This window comes from Syngnathus acus, chromosome 20 (assembly GCF_901709675.1).
Source record: "Syngnathus acus chromosome 20, fSynAcu1.2, whole genome shotgun sequence".
NCBI lineage: Eukaryota > Metazoa > Chordata > Actinopteri > Syngnathiformes > Syngnathidae > Syngnathus > Syngnathus acus.
Window position 1 is genome coordinate 1,658,480 of NC_051104.1, and position 11,407 is coordinate 1,669,886.

At 45.9% G+C, this 11,407-nt stretch overlaps 1 long non-coding RNA gene across 1 annotated transcript; it reads right to left on the reverse strand.

Moving 5' to 3' along the window:
* Positions 1–9,815: 9,815 nt before the first annotated feature.
* On the reverse strand, positions 9,816–10,520 carry LOC119139571. The gene is made up of 3 exons (XR_005101379.1): positions 10,320–10,520; positions 10,077–10,155; positions 9,816–9,940 (listed from the first exon to the last, which is right to left on the reverse strand). It is a non-coding gene; the product is annotated as an uncharacterized LOC119139571 (long non-coding RNA).
* Positions 10,521–11,407: the final 887 nt, after the last annotated feature.

Below are 11,407 nucleotides of genomic sequence, written 5' to 3' on the forward strand. Positions count from 1 at the left end.
CCAGAGGGGAGTAGTTCAAACAGACTGCAACCTGGGTGAGAAGGGTCTGTAGAAATGTTCCTTGCACGTTTCCTGGTCCTGGACTGGTACAAGTCTTGGATAGATGGGAGGTTGATTCCAATTATCTTTTCTGCAGTCCTGATTGTCCGTTGCAGTCTGTGCTTGTCTTGTTTGGAGGCTGATCCAAACCAGACAGTGATGGAGGTGCAGAGGACAGACTGGATAATGGCAGTGTAGAAGGTCTTCAGAAGCTCTCGCGGCAGGTTGAACTTCTTGAGCTGTCTCAGGAAGTACAGCCTCTGCTGAAGGCACCGCTGTAGCCAGATCATTTTGAAAAAGGATGATAAAAGGCTTTGGGGGTTTTTTCAATTATTTTTAACATTTCATATTTTTATGCTTATTTAAGTGAAACGGTGTCAGGTTTAATTCACTGACTGAATAACTATTAAGAGAAGAGCATCAGCAAACAAACCACAAGTGAGACGGAATATTAGTTCTTTTCTCGCGAGGAGTGCAGTACAGATCGCTTACAACAATCTCACTACACTAAATATCTGTATGCACTCCTGCGCTTTTTATTTGGATTTGCCCTACCCACAAAATGAGATAAAGCCCCTAAAGGGGAGGGGAATAGAACGTGGGCTTTGTCTCGTAAGCAGAAAAATCACAAGGTGTTACATATTAAAAAAGGAACAGTGTGATGAGGAGTATGAGTGATCAGCAACCATTCTTTGTGTCTGTGATGAAATCAGGAAACATGAGTGATCACTTGCAGGTTCATTGGGGGTGCGAGATAGCGATGAGGCATGTTGTTGATCAGATCAAAAGGGTCTTTGTTAAAAAGGAACTGTCTTGGTAGATGTCTTCATTTTGCTGAGTTGTCCGCTGCGACCTGTCGGACCCAGCTGTAACCTCTCTCTTCTGTGGTACAGCAAGGCCAAACAGCAAGCATATATTGCAGTAATATTGCAGTAAAGCATCGATTAGAGAACGCATGATAACATATATATACATTTTTCTAACAATTCCCTCCTGTTTATCATAAGTTCTCAGAGACCATCTTATCACCTAAAAGCGGCCACTTCAAAAAGATTTTCGGCCGTAGGATCACAATTCATAAGAACAAATTTACACTCGGGAGGAGATTGAGCCTTAATATTCAATGTCAGAGTCGGGAAACAATTGGGACAAGTTTACCACAGAAGCTTCAAAGATGGAGCCATTGCTAGAGAGACAACCCTCGTCAGTCACAAAGTTGTCCCCTTGGAGCAACGGAAAAGTCTCAGCTGCTGGAGAGATAGCAGTTGTAATTAATCTGTTAATTAGAGACCGGAGACACGGAATACAACAACATCCACACAAGGTCAAAACAGCAGAAAAAACGGCAAGGGAGACTAGGACCGAGGAAACCAGGGTACGGTATTTTCCGAACACATTTAGCCAGTTGTTCCAAACCTCCGTGTTCACTCCACTGTGTTCCTTCATTTTCCCATTCTGGGACAGGCTTCCATCAGCGGCAGTATTATTTGGAATAAACGTGCAGCATTGCTCCCCAAACATGGCGCAGACGCCGCCCTCTTTTGAGAGTAGCATGTCAAGGGCCATTCGGTTTTGGAAAGCCATTAGGGAAGTAGCGGCCAGTTGGGAGTGGACCGCCTTAAAACCCGCCTCGGTCCAATTTCCAAGCCTCTGCACGTTGTAATGGATGTAATTGATCCTGTCGACATTTTTGTTAAGAGTGCACCACCAACACAGGGCAGATTCAAAACCAGCTGCCATCTGATTCACCAGCTTATACTCATCCGGTACTCCTCTAGGAACACCAATGGCATCTATGTACGTTGGATCTGTCGCGCCCTGCCATTCAGCGCTTCGCTTCGTTCTTAACCAGAATTTGGGTACCATAGACTTAACAAAAGATCCCAGATCGTAAGGAGTCATGGGTATCAATTGAACAGGAAGCAAAAGGGTCACCAAAGCGCAAACTCCAGAGCTATTCAAAGGCAACCCATCATAAAGTTTGTTACTATTACACCAAAACCAAATATCACTACGAGCAATGGGCAAAAAAGGGGCGGTAACATCTATCAGGGAAGCACACATTGGTGCAGCTAGAGCACCCAGCTTCACACCGGTACCAGGCAGCTTGATGCATGTGTAAGTACCCTTAGCTACAGTGGAAGAAAAAAGGGGTTTATTTTTCGTCATGGGAGTAACTGGATAAATCCTATCCCATATAAAACAATCATGAGTAGGTGGTATGGATGAGTTCAACATTAAAACAACAGCACACTTTGGAACAACGTTTGCAGGTATAATTTTTAAAAGGGGTCTTGGTCCCATACACACGACGCAACTGGTGTTAGCCATCTTTGCGGCTTGTTCAGTCATAAGAAGCCAGTTGTTCGTCTGACCACTTATTCCTGTGGAGGCCATGAAATAGCTATCTATATCAGTGAGGAGCACACTCGTGATCCTCACTCCAGCTGTTTTAGTATAATTATTCATACCGGGACGGTCGGCCACCGACATAGTTTTGTTAATGCAGATTACGACAGGGAAATGAGGATCAACACCGGAGGACCAAGCCCACAACTGAAACCCCCAACAGGAAGTGTTAAACAAAGTGGCATTTGGAGGCCGAATTTGGCCATCAGGAAGTGCAAAGGTCAAAAGGAGGCTCGTGCCTTGGTTTTTCAAAGTCACTCGTTCAGCAAAAAACACAGCCTCTTCACTGGAACCAGAGGGCCAATATTCTAGCGCTTGTGTGGTGACAAGGGTGCACCAGTCAGTGCTAACTGGATGACCAGTTAAATACCACCCATATCCGAGCCATTTGTCCCCAGTAATGGGGTGGCCATTTTGAAAACCCTTTAAACTCTTCATAGGTAAGGTAATAGTGGAAGATGTGTTAGGAGCCACAGTGAACATTAATGAGTTATTGTAAGTCCAAGACAAAAGCCACGGTACGCAAGTCGAAGTGTGGATAATGTTCGGTATGCAGACAACATGATCAAAAGGGGATTGGGTGTCACGCTTACGTCTAGCAGTCTCATCCCATGAACTATATTGGTTAGTATGAGTGCTAGCCACATGTAATCAGCCAATGTGGCTTCTTCAGGAATGTCCCATATATTTTTAAACTGAGGAAGCCTATAAGGTCTTCCAAAAACGATTTCGTAGGGAGTTAGCCCTGTTGTACTTGTTATATTAATGTACATTTTGACCAAGTCTAAACACTGAGTCCATGGCCGTTTGGTTTCTTCCATACATTTCTTTAGCCTGTTTTTTATAGTTCCGTTAAATCTCTCAACCAGACCTGCAGACTGCGGATGGTATGAGCAATGATTTTTTATATTTATGTGGAACATTTTCCCAATGTTCTGTACTACCTGATTAACAAAATGTTGACCATTGTCACTATAAATTGTTTCTGGAATACCATATCTTGGAATGATATCTTTGCATAAGGCTTTTGCCACTGTGAGTGCATCAGCATGTTTGGTAGGAAAAATTTCTACCCATTTAGAAAACGCATCTATTATGACCAAACAATATTCCTTTCCTTCGCTTTTATTTAATTGGATATAATCCATATGTATTGTCTGAAACGGATATATTGGAGTCGGGAACTTCCCTCTCCGAGGTCTTAAGTTACCTTGTGGATTATGTTTAGCACAGATCAAACATGCCCTACAAAATTGCTGTGAAAAACCCGCAAATCCGTATGCCGTATAAATAGCTTCAACTTGTTTTACCATACCCCCCGTCGAGACATGGGTGACCCCGTGACTCGAAATAGCAGCCCACTTGAACAAGTTCCGTGGCAAAACTGGCTTGCCCAGAGGTCACACAAAAAGGCCATCGTTGTTTTTTAGCGCCCCACGCTTCTCCCAAGAGAGCCTTTCCTGAGAGGGGCTCTGAGACTGCATGTCAAGCAGCACATCAGAGGAAATGTGCGACATCGAACTAAAATCAGTGGAAGACGAGAGGACATGGAGCAGGCCCTCAGCGGCGGCCTTGGCAGATTTATCAGCAAAAGCATTTCCAAGTGAAACAGGATCAGTCCTGGCAGAGTGAGCAGCACACTTGCAGACAGCCACCCTAGCGGGCAATTGGACAGCGTCCAAAAGTCGAGGCAGCAACGTAGAATGGGTGACGGGCTTGCCCGTAGAAGTTATCATACCGCGGTTGCTCCATTGTTGAGCAAAAACGTGCACCGTAGCAAAAGCATACTGGCTATCAGTCCAAATAGTGACAGATTCGTTAGCAAACATTTTGCAAGCCTCAGTGAGAGCAATGAGTTCAGCGGCCTGTGCCGACATATGGGACGGCAGTTTGACAGCTTGTAAAACCTTAGTAGCAGAAACAATGGCATACCCAGAGAGGGTCACGCCTAGTTCACTTTTCTTCGACGACCCATCAACGAAAACCACATGACTGTCAGGTAAAGGTGTATCTTCCAGATCGGGTCGAGCCTTCGCAACTTGTTGAGCAGCATCGACACAATCATGGAACTCGCCATCGTCAGGAAGGGGAATAAGAGTAGCAGGATTGAGTGTCGTGCACCTCTCAACGGTCAAATGCGGCTGAGAAAGCAACGTAGCCATGCATGACAGATGACGTGCAGGTGACAAAAAGGTCATATTTGTTTGCAGCAAAAGAGCCGAGACCGCATGGGGAACCTTTAGCGTCAAAGGATGAAATAGCACAACACTAGCACTGCTTTCCACAGCCATGGAGGCTGCCACCACGGCCCTCACGCATGGCGGGAGAGCACAAGCAACACTATCCAATTTAGAAGAATAAAAGGCAATAGGTCGAAACTTTGAGCCATGCGATTGTAGCAAAACGGAGGTCATATAATGACCTTTGCAATCAACAGTTTGGACAAACGCTTTGTCATAGTTAGGTAGGGCCAGAGTGGAACTGGAGACCAGAGCCTGCTTGATTAGCACAAAAGCATCCTCAGCTTCGGGAGTCCATTTTAATTGAGTGGACATTGAGATGTTCTCATCATACATCAATTTGGACAGAGGAGCAACAATTTGTGCATAGTCAGGTATCCAGCTTCTACAATACCCCGTGAGCCCCAGAAAAGACATCATTTGTTTCTTTGTGAGTGGTTTGGGAGCTTGCAAAATAGAGGTCTTTCTACTGTCTACTATAGTTCGACCGTGGGAACTCAGATTGTGGCCTAAATATTTAATTTCAGTGGACCACAATTGGAGTTTATTTTTGCTGACTTTGTGGCCTTCTTTTGCTAAGTGATGCAGCACCGCAAGTGTGTCTGACTGACAAGAGGCATAATCAGGGGACGCAATCAAAATGTCATCAACATAGAGCAAAATCTGACTCCCCATCGGCGGGACAAATTTTGCCATGCTGGCTGCCATCGCCTGTGAGTAAATTGTTGGGCTTTCACAGTACCCCTGGGGCAACCGGGTAAAGGTGTACCTCAAACCAACATACGTAAAAGCAAACCAAAACTGACTTTCTTCAGCAATAGGGACAGAGAAAAAGGCATTGCGAATTCAACAGAGTATGCGGGTCAGGGACACAAGGTGCTCTTTGAATGACAGCATCGTTCACGGCTTGCAAATCTTGCACCAACCTCCAACCGACAGAAGGTAGTGCCTTTTTTACAGGGAAAATTGGAGTATTGCAAGGAGAATCAGGGCAAGGAATGATGACACCTGCCCTTAATAAATCCGAAATAACAGGTGCAATACCCTGCAAGGCATCGGGTTTCAATGGGTACTGTCTCACACAAGGACGGTATTCAGTTTTAGGTCTAATAACAACAGGAAGTGCTCCTTTCACCAAACCCACGTCAGAAGGACCTGTCGACCAAAGTTCACTTGGAACCTCAGCAAGAATTTGCTCGTCATCCGACGACAGCACAAGATTTCAAAATGAGGATGATTTCTCAGAATAGGAGTCAGCGTGAACTCCACTAATAAATGACAGTACCCGGTTCATGTTTTGTTTAAAAAGCTTAGTAGAAGGACTATAAAAGGAGTCAGGCCCAACTTGAGTCCAATCAGAAGCCGACAATGCATCTCCGGCCATAAATCCCAAACTCTGCCATGTGGCCGTGAAAGGCCGAAACAATGAGATGTGGAGCGGAGTGGGAGACATGTGTAAGTTCTCTATCTCAGAGGGAGCCGGCCCTATGACAACACAGGCCCGGCTTTCTCCATCATGCAGGAGGAAAGATGCCCTCAAGGAGGCAGGCGTAACAGCCTCAAGCATGTTTTCGTAGTTGTGATCAGGACCAGGCGTGTCTTTATGCCACATGGTTACGTGCAGGCTGGTTGGGTCCACCGCCTGTTCAGGGCAGCGCAAAAGGGTGCTAGTTTGGGCTAGAAGAGGGGTTCCAAAATGCACAACTTCTGCATCAGTCAAATCCAATGAATAGAAATAATAGCAATGAAACTGGCCAAAAATCTGTAATTGGTGTCGCCTTTTGACAACGATTTTGTCATTAAGGGGCACAAGGGAAAGACCAAGCGCCGTGAGAGCATCTCTTCCTAGCAAATTAACAGGGCAATTGGGCATCAGCAAAATGGGAATGCAACAACTTCCCCCTTCTGGGTCCCGTATCCAGACTGGACAGGACTGGGGTACCGGAGTTGTCAAACCATTTGCCGCTCTCACCCAGAAAGTCTTCCCTCCTTCACGCACATCAGCAGGTATGTCGCGACACGTGGTCACACGCGCCTGAGTCACACAAAAACGTTATGGGAGTCCCATTTACCATCAAAGTTATCACAGGTTTCTCTACATTGTTCATCAACAAGTCCTGAATATTCAAATCTACATCAGCAGGGGGAGTTGTCACCAGGACAGTCTTTTCAATTTTCTGTTGACCATCGGTTAGTCATAAGGGAGGATTAGCCTGACCCTTATGGGGATTCGGACAGTCCTTTGCTATATGGCCCTCTCTGCCACATGACCAACAAATAGGAAGTCGGGAGCCATATCGCTTTGACTGACCCTGGCCGTTTGGGTCATAATCGAGCGCACCACGATTATACCCTCCTCTGCCTCTGCCACGGAAATTCTCACGACCGCGCCCTCTCTGGCGTGGTTCGAAAGTTCTATTTTGATAAAACACGTCAGATGAATCATCATTTGCAAAAAAGATGGCGGCCACTTTCCCTTTTTCCTTTCCCTTCTTTAAATTGACAACTTTTTCAGCGTGTATAGCATGATCAATAAATTGGGGCAATGTAGAGGTTGGGAAAGTAATCATGTGTTTAGCAACCCAGCTCTGGACTGCTGGCCGTGAATTTGCATGTAGAGCATTTTTGAGCTGTTGGTTATAGACATCAGTTCCAGGCACCAAACCACTATTGGCTTTGAACACCTTCTCCAATCTGTGTCTATAATCTTCAAACAACTCATCCTCTTTTTGTTTGATTCGGCTAATATCCGTATAATTTGCTCTACGTTGAAATCTTATTTTGATCCTCCCCAATAGTTGGTCAATTTGAGTTCTCAATGGCACCCCATTATATTCTAATGGACGGCCATGGTCATCAAAAGGATTCCACCCGCCCTTGACACTGGCCCAATCTTTGGTCAAGGTAGCCATAAAAACCTGCTGCACCTCATCACCTCTCAAGTTATAGGAAGCAATGAGGTGTATTATGTCGGTGCAGTATTGTTCAACGTCTTCAGAAGGCAATGCTATTCCCTCTGTAGCTGATTTTACATCAGCTTGTGTCCATGTTCTGTATACTAAAATTGTGGGTCCCCCGTCATCATGAGGATTTGCTACTTGAATCATTGGGTAAGCGTCAGCTACTTCCGCTCCCATGTAGCTTGGGCCGCAGCTTGCCGCGGGAGCCGAGGGAGAGGAAGCTTCTGACTTCACGCGGCTCCGCGTCACCATGGCATGACCAGAATCGCTATATTTTGGAGGATCATCTGCGCTTGGCAATTTGGGGTACAAAGTCGGAAGGGATGGTTCGCTTTGGCGTCCCACAACACCTTTCTTTGTAATTTGATCATCCTTCTCATCTTCATTTATCACACCCTCAGCTACGGCCCTCAAACGAGGCCGCGCTGATGTCGTTTCATCATCTTCCTGCCTATGCAACAACAAGCTCTCTTTGGACCTTTCTTCACCTCCCTTATTCTTCAATTTTTCTTTCATTTGTCCACATTTTCTTTTCTCAGCTTCCAATTCCCATTGTACTATTAAATGATACCCGTCTTTATTCTTTTTATTCGCGCCACACTTGGCTTTAATTGATTGCTTGAGGTCGTTTAATGATTTTGAGCTCAGCTGACCATCAAAACTGTAATTGGTTATCCATTTGTCAAGATATTTTACATTTTCTTGGTCGACCCATTCCATTAATTTCCAATCCTTGCATTTTAATTCATGTCGGGGTAGAGACTTTCGCTTACTACATAAGTTTCCCATGGTTTATTTTTTCTAAATTTTGGAGTTGGTAGTTTGAATGGCACCTGCAGTGTCCTAAAACCAACTTTATTCACAGGACAGTGGTTAAAAATTCGATGTGTGGTAAGTCTCCTTTCACCTCCCCGAAGGGAGCGGAGAGTTCTTGCCTCTGCATCCACACAAAGCCACTGTTTACAATCCTGTGTGTTTATATAGAGTAGCGCTCTAATGAGATCACTCTCAGTCAAACCATACACAATCACACCACGCGCGTTTTTTAATAACAGAGGAGTCCGCACTCCTACTGCGGAATTTAACTAACGTAAAAAGTTAGGGGGCTCCACACCGCCCCTGCGGAATTTAACTGTTTCTAATTGCACTTGACAGGGTCTAGAATTCCCAAGGTCTTTAAGTGACTTCTTGTCACTGCTCGTTTCAAGTGACCTCTTGTCACAGCTCATTCATTCCTTTTCAGTAGAATTAATATTCCTACTCACGGTCTGCTGATTCTCCTCCTCGGAAGATCTCGTCAACCCTCCCGGTGTCCAGCCGGACTGATCGAGACAGTCCCGTCAAAGGGCTTTTGTTTACCTCGGCCGAGGATTTTCGCCTGCGTCGAAGAGTCCGCTGGAACCGCCAGGTGTGTCGAGACCCCGGAACGAGCCCCCAATTTCTGTCAGGTTTAATTCACTGACTGAATAACTATTAAGAGAAGAGCATCAGCAAACAAACCACAAGTGAGACGGAATATTAGTTCTTTTCTCGCGAGGAGTGCAGTACAGATCGCTTACAACAATCTCACTACACTAAATATCTGTATGCACTCCTGCGCTTTTTATTTGGATTTGCCCTACCCACAAAATGAGATAAAGCCCCTAAAGGGGAGGGGAATAGAACGTGGGCTTTGTCTCGTAAGCAGAAAAATCACAAGGTGTTACATATTAAAAAAGGAACAGTGTGATGAGGAGTATGAGTGATCAGCAACCATTCTTTGTGTCTGTGATGAAATCAGGAAACATGAGTGATCACTTGCAGGTTCATTGGGGGGTGCGAGATAGCGATGAGGCATGTTGTTGATCAGATCAAAAGGGTCTTTGTTAAAAAGGAACTGTCTTGGTAGATGTCTTCATTTTGCTGGGTTGTCCGCTGCGACCTGTCGGACCCAGCTGTAACCTCTCTCTTCTGTGGTACAGCAAGGCCAAACAGCAAGCATATATTGCAGTAATATTGCAGTAAAGCATCGATTAGAGAACGCATGATAACATATATATACATTTTTCTAACAAACGGAGAGGAAGGAAAGTCCTTTTTGACAGATGTGAAATTCTTTTGGTTATCAATGATTGAATGATTCTGATCAAGATAGAGGGTGAAGGCCCCATTATTTTTTTTTCTTCAGAAGGACCCAGATGAAAGCAGCTCCATGCATCTCCATGGCGACGCAGTTTTGATGGAGGGTCCTCCTGTCATTAGCCGAGTCATCAGGAAGAGAATGTGGACGGACGGATGGACGAAGATCCCATTCTAGATGGGGGACGAGACAATATTCTATCTGACAGCACTTCAATCCGAATTTGACCTGATCGTCGCACAATGGATGCCAAAATGTCTCGATAGCAACAGCCCACTCCCGATGGAAAACGTTTGGCCGCGAACTCACCAGCTCGTCTAGAACCACCACATCAGGCTCACGCTGCAAATGGCCATCAGCGGCAGCGAAAGCGAACAGCGTTGACCCCCTGAAAGACAGCAACGAAGCAATTTGGTTTGACCCCTGCTGGACCCGAAGGCATGCAACGCACACATACACACACGTTCCAAAATAACGGCTCAAACATTTGCAGTCGGACTCCGTCCATGGCATTGGTCGGGCGCGCGCGCGGCAAGAAGGAAAGCGACTCACCGCGAGCAGTGACTATGACTGTGAAAGTCTTCTCCTCAGCCGTTCCAGCTTTGGGTGTCATGGTGACCTTGTACTTGCCCTTGTCTGTCAAACCAAGCTGGACGATAGTCAGGTCTCCACGGGTCTGGTCAAACACGAACTTCTTTAGGTTGTAAAGAACCTCCTTGGTGAGTTTCCAAGTGTCTGCAGTTGAGTTGTTAAGGGACGCGGACAGCGATTGGGCAACGACGTCCTCGTTCCCGGCGTTGTTCCCGGCGTTGTTCCCGGCGTCGTTCCCGGCGTCGTTCCCGGCGTCGTTCCCGGCGTCGTTCCCGGCCTCGTTCCCGGCGTCGTTCCCGGCCTCGTTCCCGGGCTCGTCCGCGGGCTCGTTTGCGGGCTCGTTCGCGGCCTTGGTCGTGGCCTTGGCCCCGTCAGCGGACTGGCTGTAGGTGAGAATCTTTTTTCCCAGGTCAATATTTTCCCAGACGACTTTTGTGTAGTCATCCAGCTTAGTCTTGCCGGTGGCCATGGTAACATCGCCACCTGCTTTGCCCTTTATTTCCTTGTCTGCTGCTGCTGTTGAAAACAAAGCACAAGTTACTTTTTACCAGCAGTTCCACAATAATCATTGTCACAGCACACCTCGTGAGTTTCTCTTGTCTGCATCATGGATCATCTATCTCATTAACGGCATTTCATTCGAGAGGTCAACCCTCCATTTTGTTTTCAAATACGGAAGTTACCAGCGAGCGGAAGGGAGATCAGGAGCGCCCACATCAGCCGAGCCATCTTGCTGGTCATCCTTTTCTTCTGCTGATTGAGGAACTTTTTACTTCTTTTTCTTCTTTTTACTGATTTTACTTTGTTTATTATTTATTATTTATGGTTTGTGCCTTCTTGTTTTTGTTTGTGTCGCCTACTTGTATGTCTCGTCACCGTGGGATGGAGAAAACGGAATTTCGGTTTCTTTGTGTGTCTTGACATATGAAGGGATTGACAATAAAGCTGACTTTGACTTTGACTTTGAGAAGCGCGAGGAAGAAGCACACTTTGCCCGAGCAAGCGAGGTAAGGTGCACCAGAGTTAGTACTCGGCCGTCGATGGGACTT